A 9,797-nucleotide genomic window follows, 5' to 3' on the forward strand; every position below is an offset into this window, starting at 1 on the left:
TTAGTTTGTTGAAAATGCTGAGCAACTTCAAAGATTTAGTATCACAAAGTCTACACAAAATGATCCCTCTGTGCACTCTTGCATCTGCACATAAATACACCTCACCACATTAAACTGGATGGAAGATAAATGATGGGATTATTTGTAATATGATACTTGATTCTATAATTCACGTCATCTTTTCCAGCTGTGCACTATTTTATGCTATGGTCCTCTGAAACTGAAGAGGAAACTGAAGTAAAGAAATAAATTAACCTAAAAATATTACGATTGTATGGATTCTGCTAATAACTAGCAAAAGTAAAGTGAAAATGACAGGTTTTTTTTTTTTCATTAAACAATTCCTGAAGATTTGTTTGGCTGTGTATCATGAGTTAATTTTAAGGTCTGCATTCTTTTCTAGGGAAAATTTTTCTGAAAACAAAATACAAATAAAACTGATGGGAAGTTCTTGAACTTCCAGAGCTGCAGCAGGAAATATTTGACCTTATTAGACCCCTAACTGTGATGTTTCCATCAGGGAAAAATATCACTTAGCAGAGTCTACAGTAAAGCTGTCTTACAACAGCAGTGAGGAATTTAAAAAAAAAAAAAAACAATGTCAAGTGTAGTTAAAATCAGAAGAAAGATCAAATCTTGGTTAACATTACCATATAAACAGCCACTACCAAAGCAAGAAACAACCTCTCCTAAAGATAATAGGGACAGTAAGCATCTTGTTTAAGGAAGCTGAGAAGTTCAGAGTTTATATGTGTTATATATGAGTTCAGAGTTTATATGTCTATCATTTCTTCCATTTGAATTTATACTGTACAGGTACACAAATTTTTTTGGTCTTTCAAAAAGTTCAACTGCAATGCAGTAAACAAGAGGAGATTTTATTGAACAACATTTCTGCTGTTCGATAAAATATAATTAGAGACTTTTTGAAGAATATTATTTAAACCTGTGGAAAGTTTGTAAGGGAATTTCCTTCTACACTGTGGCAAAAGCAGAGAGCCTCAAAATGCCCCAGAGCAGTGGTCACAGCTCCAAGCTGCCAGAGTTCAAGGAGTATTTGGATGCTGCTCTCAGACACAGAGTTTGAATTTTGATTGGAGCTAAGAGATGGACTCAGTGATCTGTGTGGGTCCCTTCCAACGTGGGATATTCTGTGATACTACTTATTCTGTAGGAATACAAAAAGGTTTTCATGAGAACTAATGACAAATAAATACAGGCCTAATAACTAATGATAAATAAATATGGGGGGGGGTATTTCAGCACGGCACTGGCTCCAGTACAAGTTTGAGTGATGCTGTAGGAGTATCTGTGGGAAGCATATGAAGGATAAGAGCTGTGGCAAGGAAGGTATCAGAGTGGACTGTAAGGCTTCTGTGGTTGAAGCTATAGTAAAACTAAATGCTAAGTGGGTGCAGAAAGGATTGTACCTATTGAGTACGTGTAAATTAGTGTTCTGGAATATTTCTGGTGTGATGTTTCTTTGTATTATAAAAGAATGCCAATTTGAAGAGTGTTACTGTAACTTATTTTGTGAAGCTTTCTGAGGAACTACTGACTGACTTCCTGCATTAAGATGTCTCCTTAAGAAAGTATTTATAATCAATTTCCCATCACTATACAGTATTTTCAAACCTTAGGCTGATAAATCTTTCTATCCAGTTTTTTTGCTTGGAACCTTGGAACCTTGTATGTCTTCCAAGTACTGCCATGTACCATTTGCCTTTTTGGGCGAGTTGTATGTTTGTCGGCAACATTCAAACATTGTTTGAATTCTGCAGACCTGAATAGTGACTCTTTAGATCTCATCTCGTATGCTGAAGACAGATTCAACCACATGAAGAAAAATGTTGACAAGTACATTATTGAATTATTTTTGTTATCTTCTTTTCTCGCTCAAAAGCATCAAAGGAAAAGTTACGGCTTTGATTACTTTAAAATTTAAGACTGACTAATGAGCAAAACAATCACAAGTTACTAAAGCTTATTTATTTGTATTTTTAAGGGGAAAAATAAAAGCCTCTTTAGATGTTTTTTTCAAGGTCAGGTTTTCATTTGTATGAAAGAGAAATAGCAATTGCAGTTGTGCAGTCTCCACTATTTGAATTAAATCAAGATTCCACTGGAGATCTTCCAATCTTCTGTCTGGAAAATATGTAGGATATGTAGCTTTAAGATCCTTTCTCATTCTTTTTTAATATTTTTTTTTCCTTTCACCTGCAGTTTCTAATGTAGACTAAAATCTTTATTGTCAAATTATTGTAAGTAGTAATGAAATATGGATGTCATGAACTGATGAATCACAAAAAGTACTATTTAAAATCTCATGTAGGTATGATTCTTTGCTAGCTATCATAGAAATGAGCTAAGATTCTGAGGTGAATATCATCACTTGCTCAACTAAATAAGTCATAAGACATGAAAAAAGAATCAGAGATAAACTATTTAGATGGTAAATAAAGATGGTTGATTAGGGCAAAGAAAAAATACAGAAAATGTAATGGAAATATTTTTCTTTCAAGATGTTCCTAATGCAAAACATTATCAGCTGAGCGTCATTAGGAAGGCTTTCTGAAAGGAGCCATAGAAATTTAGAAATTAAATATTTTGTGGTCCTCAAAGCATGACTATAAAGACCTGAATTCACAAAACTCTGGAATCTAACAAATAAAGGACAATTTTAATTACTTGTGCACCAATACATGTAGTACATTATTGTATTTCAGTGGAAGGTAAAATTGCATGATAACATCTGTAATGAGCATCTCACTCAGCATTCCTCAGGGGAAAATGTTTGAATGAGCTTGTTAAGGTTGTGTAGCTCTAGGAAGTGAAGAGTGCCAAAAAAAAGTCAAAGGTGCTTGAATAGTGGAGAGCCCAGAGGTTTGAAAAAGGCTTTAATTCCTCAAGAAATGAATTATCTGCTCTTTAGACTACCTTCCAAGAAGATTGCAGCCCCAGATCAATGACTTGAGCTGGCTGCAGTTCTGATGAAATCCTGTGGGGAGTGGGAGGAACAGACCATTGTACTTCATTCCTCACATGTTTTGAATAGCACAATTGTGTTTTCTTTGCCACTAGTCTTTCCCCTGAAAGACCTTGCTCTCTGTGCAGCGTGGCAGCCTAAAAAAAGCCTGCTGCTTATCAGAATTTGAGGGGGCCAAACTGTTGGAAAGAATCTGTTACTCATGGCTAGTGATACCAGTGCTGTAGGTGCAGATGTAAACCTATTCGTGACTCCCACCAGCCTCTGCTGAGTGCCACACTATACAGCAGGGTTGCAAAGTGGCAGTCATGCTACTGCTGAAAAAATGCTGCAAGGCAGCCAGCAGGGGAGAATTGAGAACTATTGGTGATAGGTGGATGGTTGGACTGGATGATCTTGTAGGTCTTTTCCAATCTTGGTGTTTCTGTGATTCTCTGAAACCGCAGGCTGGGGAATAGACTACAGCAGGAGAGTGGGGAACTAGGGCTGAGTTGCTAATCTTGCTAATCTATTTCAACCTGGAGGACCTACCAAACCAGCCAGTCTTCATCTAAATCATGCTTCTCCCTGCCTACTTCTATTAGGAAAGAGATGACCTTTGGTGTCTGCAAGGGAAGGGTGTACAGAGCTACACCAACAGCTTTTTCTTCCTGAGATTCAATAATGCATACAAGAGGAGTCTTCAGCTTGTGTGCCCCCTTGCTCTTGCCACAATTCTACAGAGAAGGAGCACATAATGCCTTCTACTGTCCTCTGAGGTATAATTAACATAGTTTTTACTAATTTTCTGATTTCACTGGTTAGATTCAAGAATTAGAAGCAAGACCTTGTGGTACATAAACTACCTTCTTCAGCCGAACAGGTAAGGCATCTGAAAAATTCCAATGTGCTTTTTTTTTTTTTGTTTTTTTTTTGAGATTCATCAGCAACTTATTGAACCAAAAAATACTAGTTTCACAACTAGAAACTTGTCTTTTAAATGCAGTAATTTCCTTGGAAGGCAGATGCTTATTTAAAAACAGCCTAACTTATGTTTCTGCCAGGCATTTCTGAGAATGAAAGACCACATCTTTGGAAGCCTGCAATTTTAAGCAAGTTTTTGGGATTCATGGAAACAGAAGATCAAGTAGGTAACCAACAGGCAAAGGAATTATTTCAATCCTACTTTGGATTCACTTGTGTCTTTTAAATTCTACATAGATTCTAAAAAACTTTAGACAGTATGGAATAAAACATTCTTCTTTTGAAATAATATTTTTGCTTGACATACTGACTGACCAGGACAAGAAGTGTTGTAACACAGCTTTGATTTGGTCTTTTCACATGAGTCATACTACATAATCCCTAAAATTGGAAATCTTTCGGAAGGGCACAGCATATAAAAATCTGTTTCACTGATTTCTGCTGTTGGTGGAAAAGCCAAATTGAATTCTATTGCAACTCTCCACTTTTTCTTTTGCATAAGTGTTCATATATTCAATATCCTACTTAAATAACTTTAAATTGAGTTAGGAATAAGGTCTAAAAGCCCATTCTGTTAGGACTGGGTATATAATACCTCACTCCAGTGGAACCACCTGTGGAATATAAAGCAAGTCATTGCCAGAAAGATTAATAAAAATGAAGCTTTAAGTCTCTTAGTCATGTTCAGGAATTACTTCTGTAGATAGGGAAACAATTCATTGTTTTTCTTGGGAATTTTAGATCCTCAAAATACTTTTTCTTCTAGATTACTTTTCCAGAAGGCTTTTCTGTATGCTCCAGGAAGATACTGAAGATACCAAATAGTGGAAATATGTAATTCCTAAAGCATATATGAGCATATAATCTTAATGTCTTGCGTCTGAGAATACCTACAATCACTTATTTGAAAACTGAAACTTTCTGTTGTTGCAAGACAAATGGAAAGAAGGGAATTTTACTTTGTTCTCCAAGTATTCTTTACATCCTGGAAAAGTTATTTAACCTGTATTTCATTAAGTCGCCTGTCCCTGCAAGAAAACTCATAAAGCCCAAGTAACTAGTAACATTGATTGTTTTGGAAGAAACCTTTTCTTTCCATTTATTTTACTATTCAATTAAATGTAACAAAATTGATGTCAAATATTCTGGCTGAAATTCTTTGCCCCATATTATGCAAAGAGAGCAGAAAAGCATAATTATTTCCACAAATTACTACTCATTTAGCTGTATGAGACTTTTCCTTTGGAAGAAAGGGTTTTTCCTTGACAAATAGTCTTTACTCATCCTCTGCTACTTAAAAACCACTGGATATAACTGTAGTTGTAAGGTCTGATTTATGAGATCTAGCCATTAAAATGATTTAGAAAGCTCATCTCACTACTGCATTTCTCATAATGACATTACACGATGTACTCATTAGATAAAAAGTTTGGTTACTATTTTTAAAAAAGCTGGGATGTCTAATGGTGGTGTCAGAGACATAACAGTCTCAATAAAGGCTCAATTCACATCCTGCACAATAACAAGTGTATTGCGTTCTTTAGGGGAAAAGGTAATCAAAAGATTTAGGTATGATCTTTAAATTCTGCAAATGTAAAAATCTAAGTTTATATTTTAGAACTCTTTGACAAGCCAGTAAGTCACATAAAAAACTGATTTGAGAGGAATTCTTAACCTCTTCCTTTAAATACTTCCATTGGTCTTCCACCTACTGCTATGCATTCAGTACCCCAAATGATCATTCGATGTTACGTAATCTCACACTTCTTCAGCCTTATCTTCCAATATTTTACTTGTATTGAAACTGGGAAATATGTGTTGATACTTTCCTTGAAAAGGAGGATTTTCTATGGGTATGCTTTTTCTTTTTAATGAATATTCCTATCTTGTGCAATCAAGCATTCTTCATGTGTGTCTGCCTGTCTTCTGTTCAGTACTTGTGAATCCATTAACCACTTTAAATCAGTTCTGATTGAATGATAATAGCCCCAGTAATGCAAAATTCTTGCAGGTTCTGTGGAAGTAGATGACAGTTTTTTTAACTAAAAAAAAAAAAAAAGGAGAAAATGTCTTGGCTGAAGGAAAGGGTTTTAGTGTGAACTGAACCCCAGACGGTTCACACAGGATTATGTAGCTGATGTATGAACCTTTGACTATTGCACTCTTTAATAAAGCAAAGCTGTGGGAAACAGTGTTTTATCCTTCTGTTGCTTTAATATAACTTCAGTAGCTACTTGTTTAAAGTGTTCATCTCTGTACTTACTAATGCATATTATTATCCTCCACTTCTGCATGATCCAGCACATAGCTACTGGTCTGATCGGAGGTGATAGGTTTACAAATTCTAGCTCTGTCCTCTGTGGCGAGAAAAGATTTAAGAGGAAGTACTTTTTCACAGAATGGAGAACGTTTTTGGAGGCAGGAACAAAAACAGCTGTGCCATTAGATAAGTAGAACTTAAGACGTGAAAGATCAATGTAATTCAGATGTGATTTTATACACGTATGTATTTCTATGTGCTCTGCAGCCTGAAACATGAGGGGTTAAACAGCAATTGTTTTCTTTAGATGCCTTATCAATCCATTTAGAAAGTGGCAAACAACTGTCATTGCATCCAGGAGGTGCAAAGCCAACAATCTGCTGAGAGAACTAATGTTGGATGTGAGTTCAGATGTGGAACTGTTCTTTTACCCGTACTGCTTATAACAGGAAGCTGCATTAACATCATCTAAGGGCGGTTTTGTTCTGGAGCAGACCCAGAAAGAGGTATAAATATATGTTCCAATCACAGAGGATCCTTGTTCTGTTGGATTAGAGATGATTAATGTCTTATTACTACAGCCCAATCCATATAAGTCTAATAGATTTACAATGTATTTTATGGGAACTGCCAAGTCTCCTGCTGCCATTGCTAGAACATTTTGTCTGATCTTAGTTCCATCTCCTTCCCAGTCCAGTCTCTTCCTGGCATGATTGGAGTTCTTCATTCATGGACCTCTAGCTACTTTTGATCATGGTTTTGCCACGTTATGTCAGAACAGGGCTCATGGGGAAAACAAACCTAACTGAAATACTGATCTGAAAATCAGGGAGATGCAGAGACTTGACCAGCAAACACCAAACCCTCTCAGTAATCCCTTTTCAACTATTTAAAAAACAAGCATTGTCAAATGTCATCGCCAAGAGCCTCTTTGACTCCCTGAGAAAACTGAATGATGGTTTATCACCCAGGCAGAATTCTGTTCTGATATGATTCTGATATGATTTTGCTAAAAGATGAGCATATTTTCTAGTCTTTGGCAGACTGTCATTTTACAGCACTAAAGGTGATGGACTAAGATCCTTGGCTAATGTGAAGTAATAATGGTTTTGCCCATGTTTGTAGATGTAGACAAGTTTGAATGGCATGAGAAGCTGGATCAATATTTTAACTGCAGTTTACTTCTCTTGCCCTTGCTATATACCTCTCTTTGCATGGGAAGAAAACTATCCTTCAGTAGTAGTGCAAGTCCCATCTGAATCAAACCATTAGTTGTTTTTTTTTTCCCCAGTACCTCACTTGCATCTCAGGAAAAATATAAATTTCAAGCTTTATACATCAAGATTTTTTTTTCAATTTTTCTTGGATACAGCTAAGTAACTTATTTTTTTTTCCCCCCCTTCGGGATGAACATAAGGAGTAGTAGGCCTACTTGGCATCTGTTAAAGTGTTTCCTCAGACAAATCTGCGTGGCTGCTACCCGAAATTCTGTTCACACATTTGCACAACTCGGTGCTCTTTCTTGCCTCCTAGAAATAAAGATTGATTTGGAGGGCCAGTTCCATGCTCTGTGTTTAATTAAAGCCTACACTGTCCTCCTTTTCACCATACTGTCTTTCATGTCCTGGAACTCTTTACAGAGCATATAACTGGTGTTATTCAATTTACCCTTTTGTGATCTTATTTCTTACCATTAATCACGGTTTTTTCATCTTTACTGCAAAACCTTCCAAATCCATCCATATTCTTCAGTGTGGGCTTCATTTCTCCCTGCAAAAGCTTGCAGACTTTTCTTCTATCTCAATTTTCTGATTCTGAAGACCTTCAGGATATTAGTACTCAGCTTTTCCACAGAAACCCTTGTAGCAGCCCTACTGATCTTTTAATGGCCATCAAAAAAAAAAAAAAACAAAACAAAACAAAAAACACCCAGATTTTCCTGTTTGTTATCTACAGCCCATTAAAATACTTGCCTATCTCTCCCACAGCTGCCCAAGTACCTTTTAAGAAAATAAAAATAACTTTAAAATTCCTTGTCCTTGAAATTGCAAGGCTGTATGATTCCTGGCTGAAGTGCATGCTCTTTTTTCCTCAAGGATATACTTTTGCCTACCAGCATTTATTTACTATGTCTAGGGATGTTCTCTGAGAGAACATTCATGTGCATTTCTCAATTTTACAGTGCTCGTGTGAGTGTGTTACAGAGCAATCTTTCCTAAGCAAAGATTTGTTGGCTAGCACTCTTTTCTCTCTACCCAGCAGTTTGTAAAGTTTCCCTATTTCTATTGTTAACAGCCTATGGTAGAAGAAATTTGATATTAAATGAAGTTTTAAAGGGCTCTATGTTTCAATAAAGATTCATAGTATTCTTACATAGCTAAATATTTTTAAAAATCTATGAATAAGTTTATAGTAGGTATCTCTAACTGTGTTTCAGGGTATCTTCAATGCAGGCATTGTTTCACGGTACAATTTGGGTCCTAATAGTGGGATACACATTTCTGTGGGGTAGATAAACATACATTAAGCTCCTGTTCATATAGCTCCCTCTGACACAAATATACATATGCACTTGTATATGTTGTATATGTTAACAACTACACATGAATATGCACGTTGTTATTTAGAATACAAATCCAGATTCTTACATTCAGCTTTTAATACACTGACAGTCCAAAAGGATGGTGAGATATTTCACAGTTACACAGGTAAGCATGGGTTAAACCACACAGGCTACTACTAAAATATGGTTCCTTGATGTATGTAAGTGGAAGTGTAAAGGTTAGCTGAAGGTTGCCTTCGAATACAGCTGCTGTTCTTAAAAATCAAGAACTTCACAAAGAGGTTTTAAAATACCGATTTTAATATAAAGTCTATTAAAAGTGGCATTATGGTACTTTTTATATGTTTCTCAGACTGCCACTCTGAGAACAATTAATGTAGCTTAATCCATTTTTTATTCACTTCTATCTTTTTGTCTTTTATCTGGCTCCTTACTTCAGCATGAAAAAAACGCTGAATTACCAACCCCACTGCTTCAGCTTCTACTCTAAGTATATAACCTGTTTAACACAGCAAAAAGAATAAAGAAATAGCAACAGTGTGTGTAAATGTTGACAATTTTGAAATGCATCAGGAACTCTTCAAAGTATTCTATCATTTTGAAAAGCTCACTGTGAAAATTACTTTGTATGGTTGGCAGTTTCAATTTTTCTACCTTGACTTGCTAATACGAGGTTTTTCCAATTGCAATGAGCACAGCTCAAATCTGAAACTGATCAAAAACATTTTAGTTTTATTTCATTGTCCGATTCAAATGGAATATTTGAAATAAATAAGATTTAACTTAAATTGGCATAGATACTATTAGTAACAGAACATAATTTTCTGTAATGGTTACTGACGAGAAATCATGATTTCTATGAGACAGCATTTGATCCAATATTGAGCAAAGTCTTTCTAATGTACATTAAACATCTTGATAGCTCAAAGTATGCTTGGATTTAAATGAATCATGATAACATTTCAAATGAATGTACTTTATTTTTTAAAGCCTAGTGTTTCTTGACTGACTGATATTCACTAACG

General features: G+C 35.7%; 1 long non-coding RNA gene across 1 annotated transcript; it reads left to right on the forward strand.

Annotated features, from left to right (window-relative positions):
• The first annotated feature begins 667 nt into the window (after positions 1 to 667).
• On the forward strand, positions 668 to 4,778 carry LOC122179588. The gene is made up of 4 exons (XR_006178760.1): positions 668 to 751; positions 3,791 to 3,848; positions 4,030 to 4,112; positions 4,716 to 4,778. It is a non-coding gene; the product is annotated as an uncharacterized LOC122179588 (long non-coding RNA).
• Positions 4,779 to 9,797: the final 5,019 nt, after the last annotated feature.

This window comes from Lagopus leucura, unplaced genomic scaffold (genome assembly GCF_019238085.1).
Source record: "Lagopus leucura isolate 7727_CA_CO unplaced genomic scaffold, USGS_WTPT01 Super-Scaffold_100004, whole genome shotgun sequence".
NCBI lineage: Eukaryota > Metazoa > Chordata > Aves > Galliformes > Phasianidae > Lagopus > Lagopus leucura.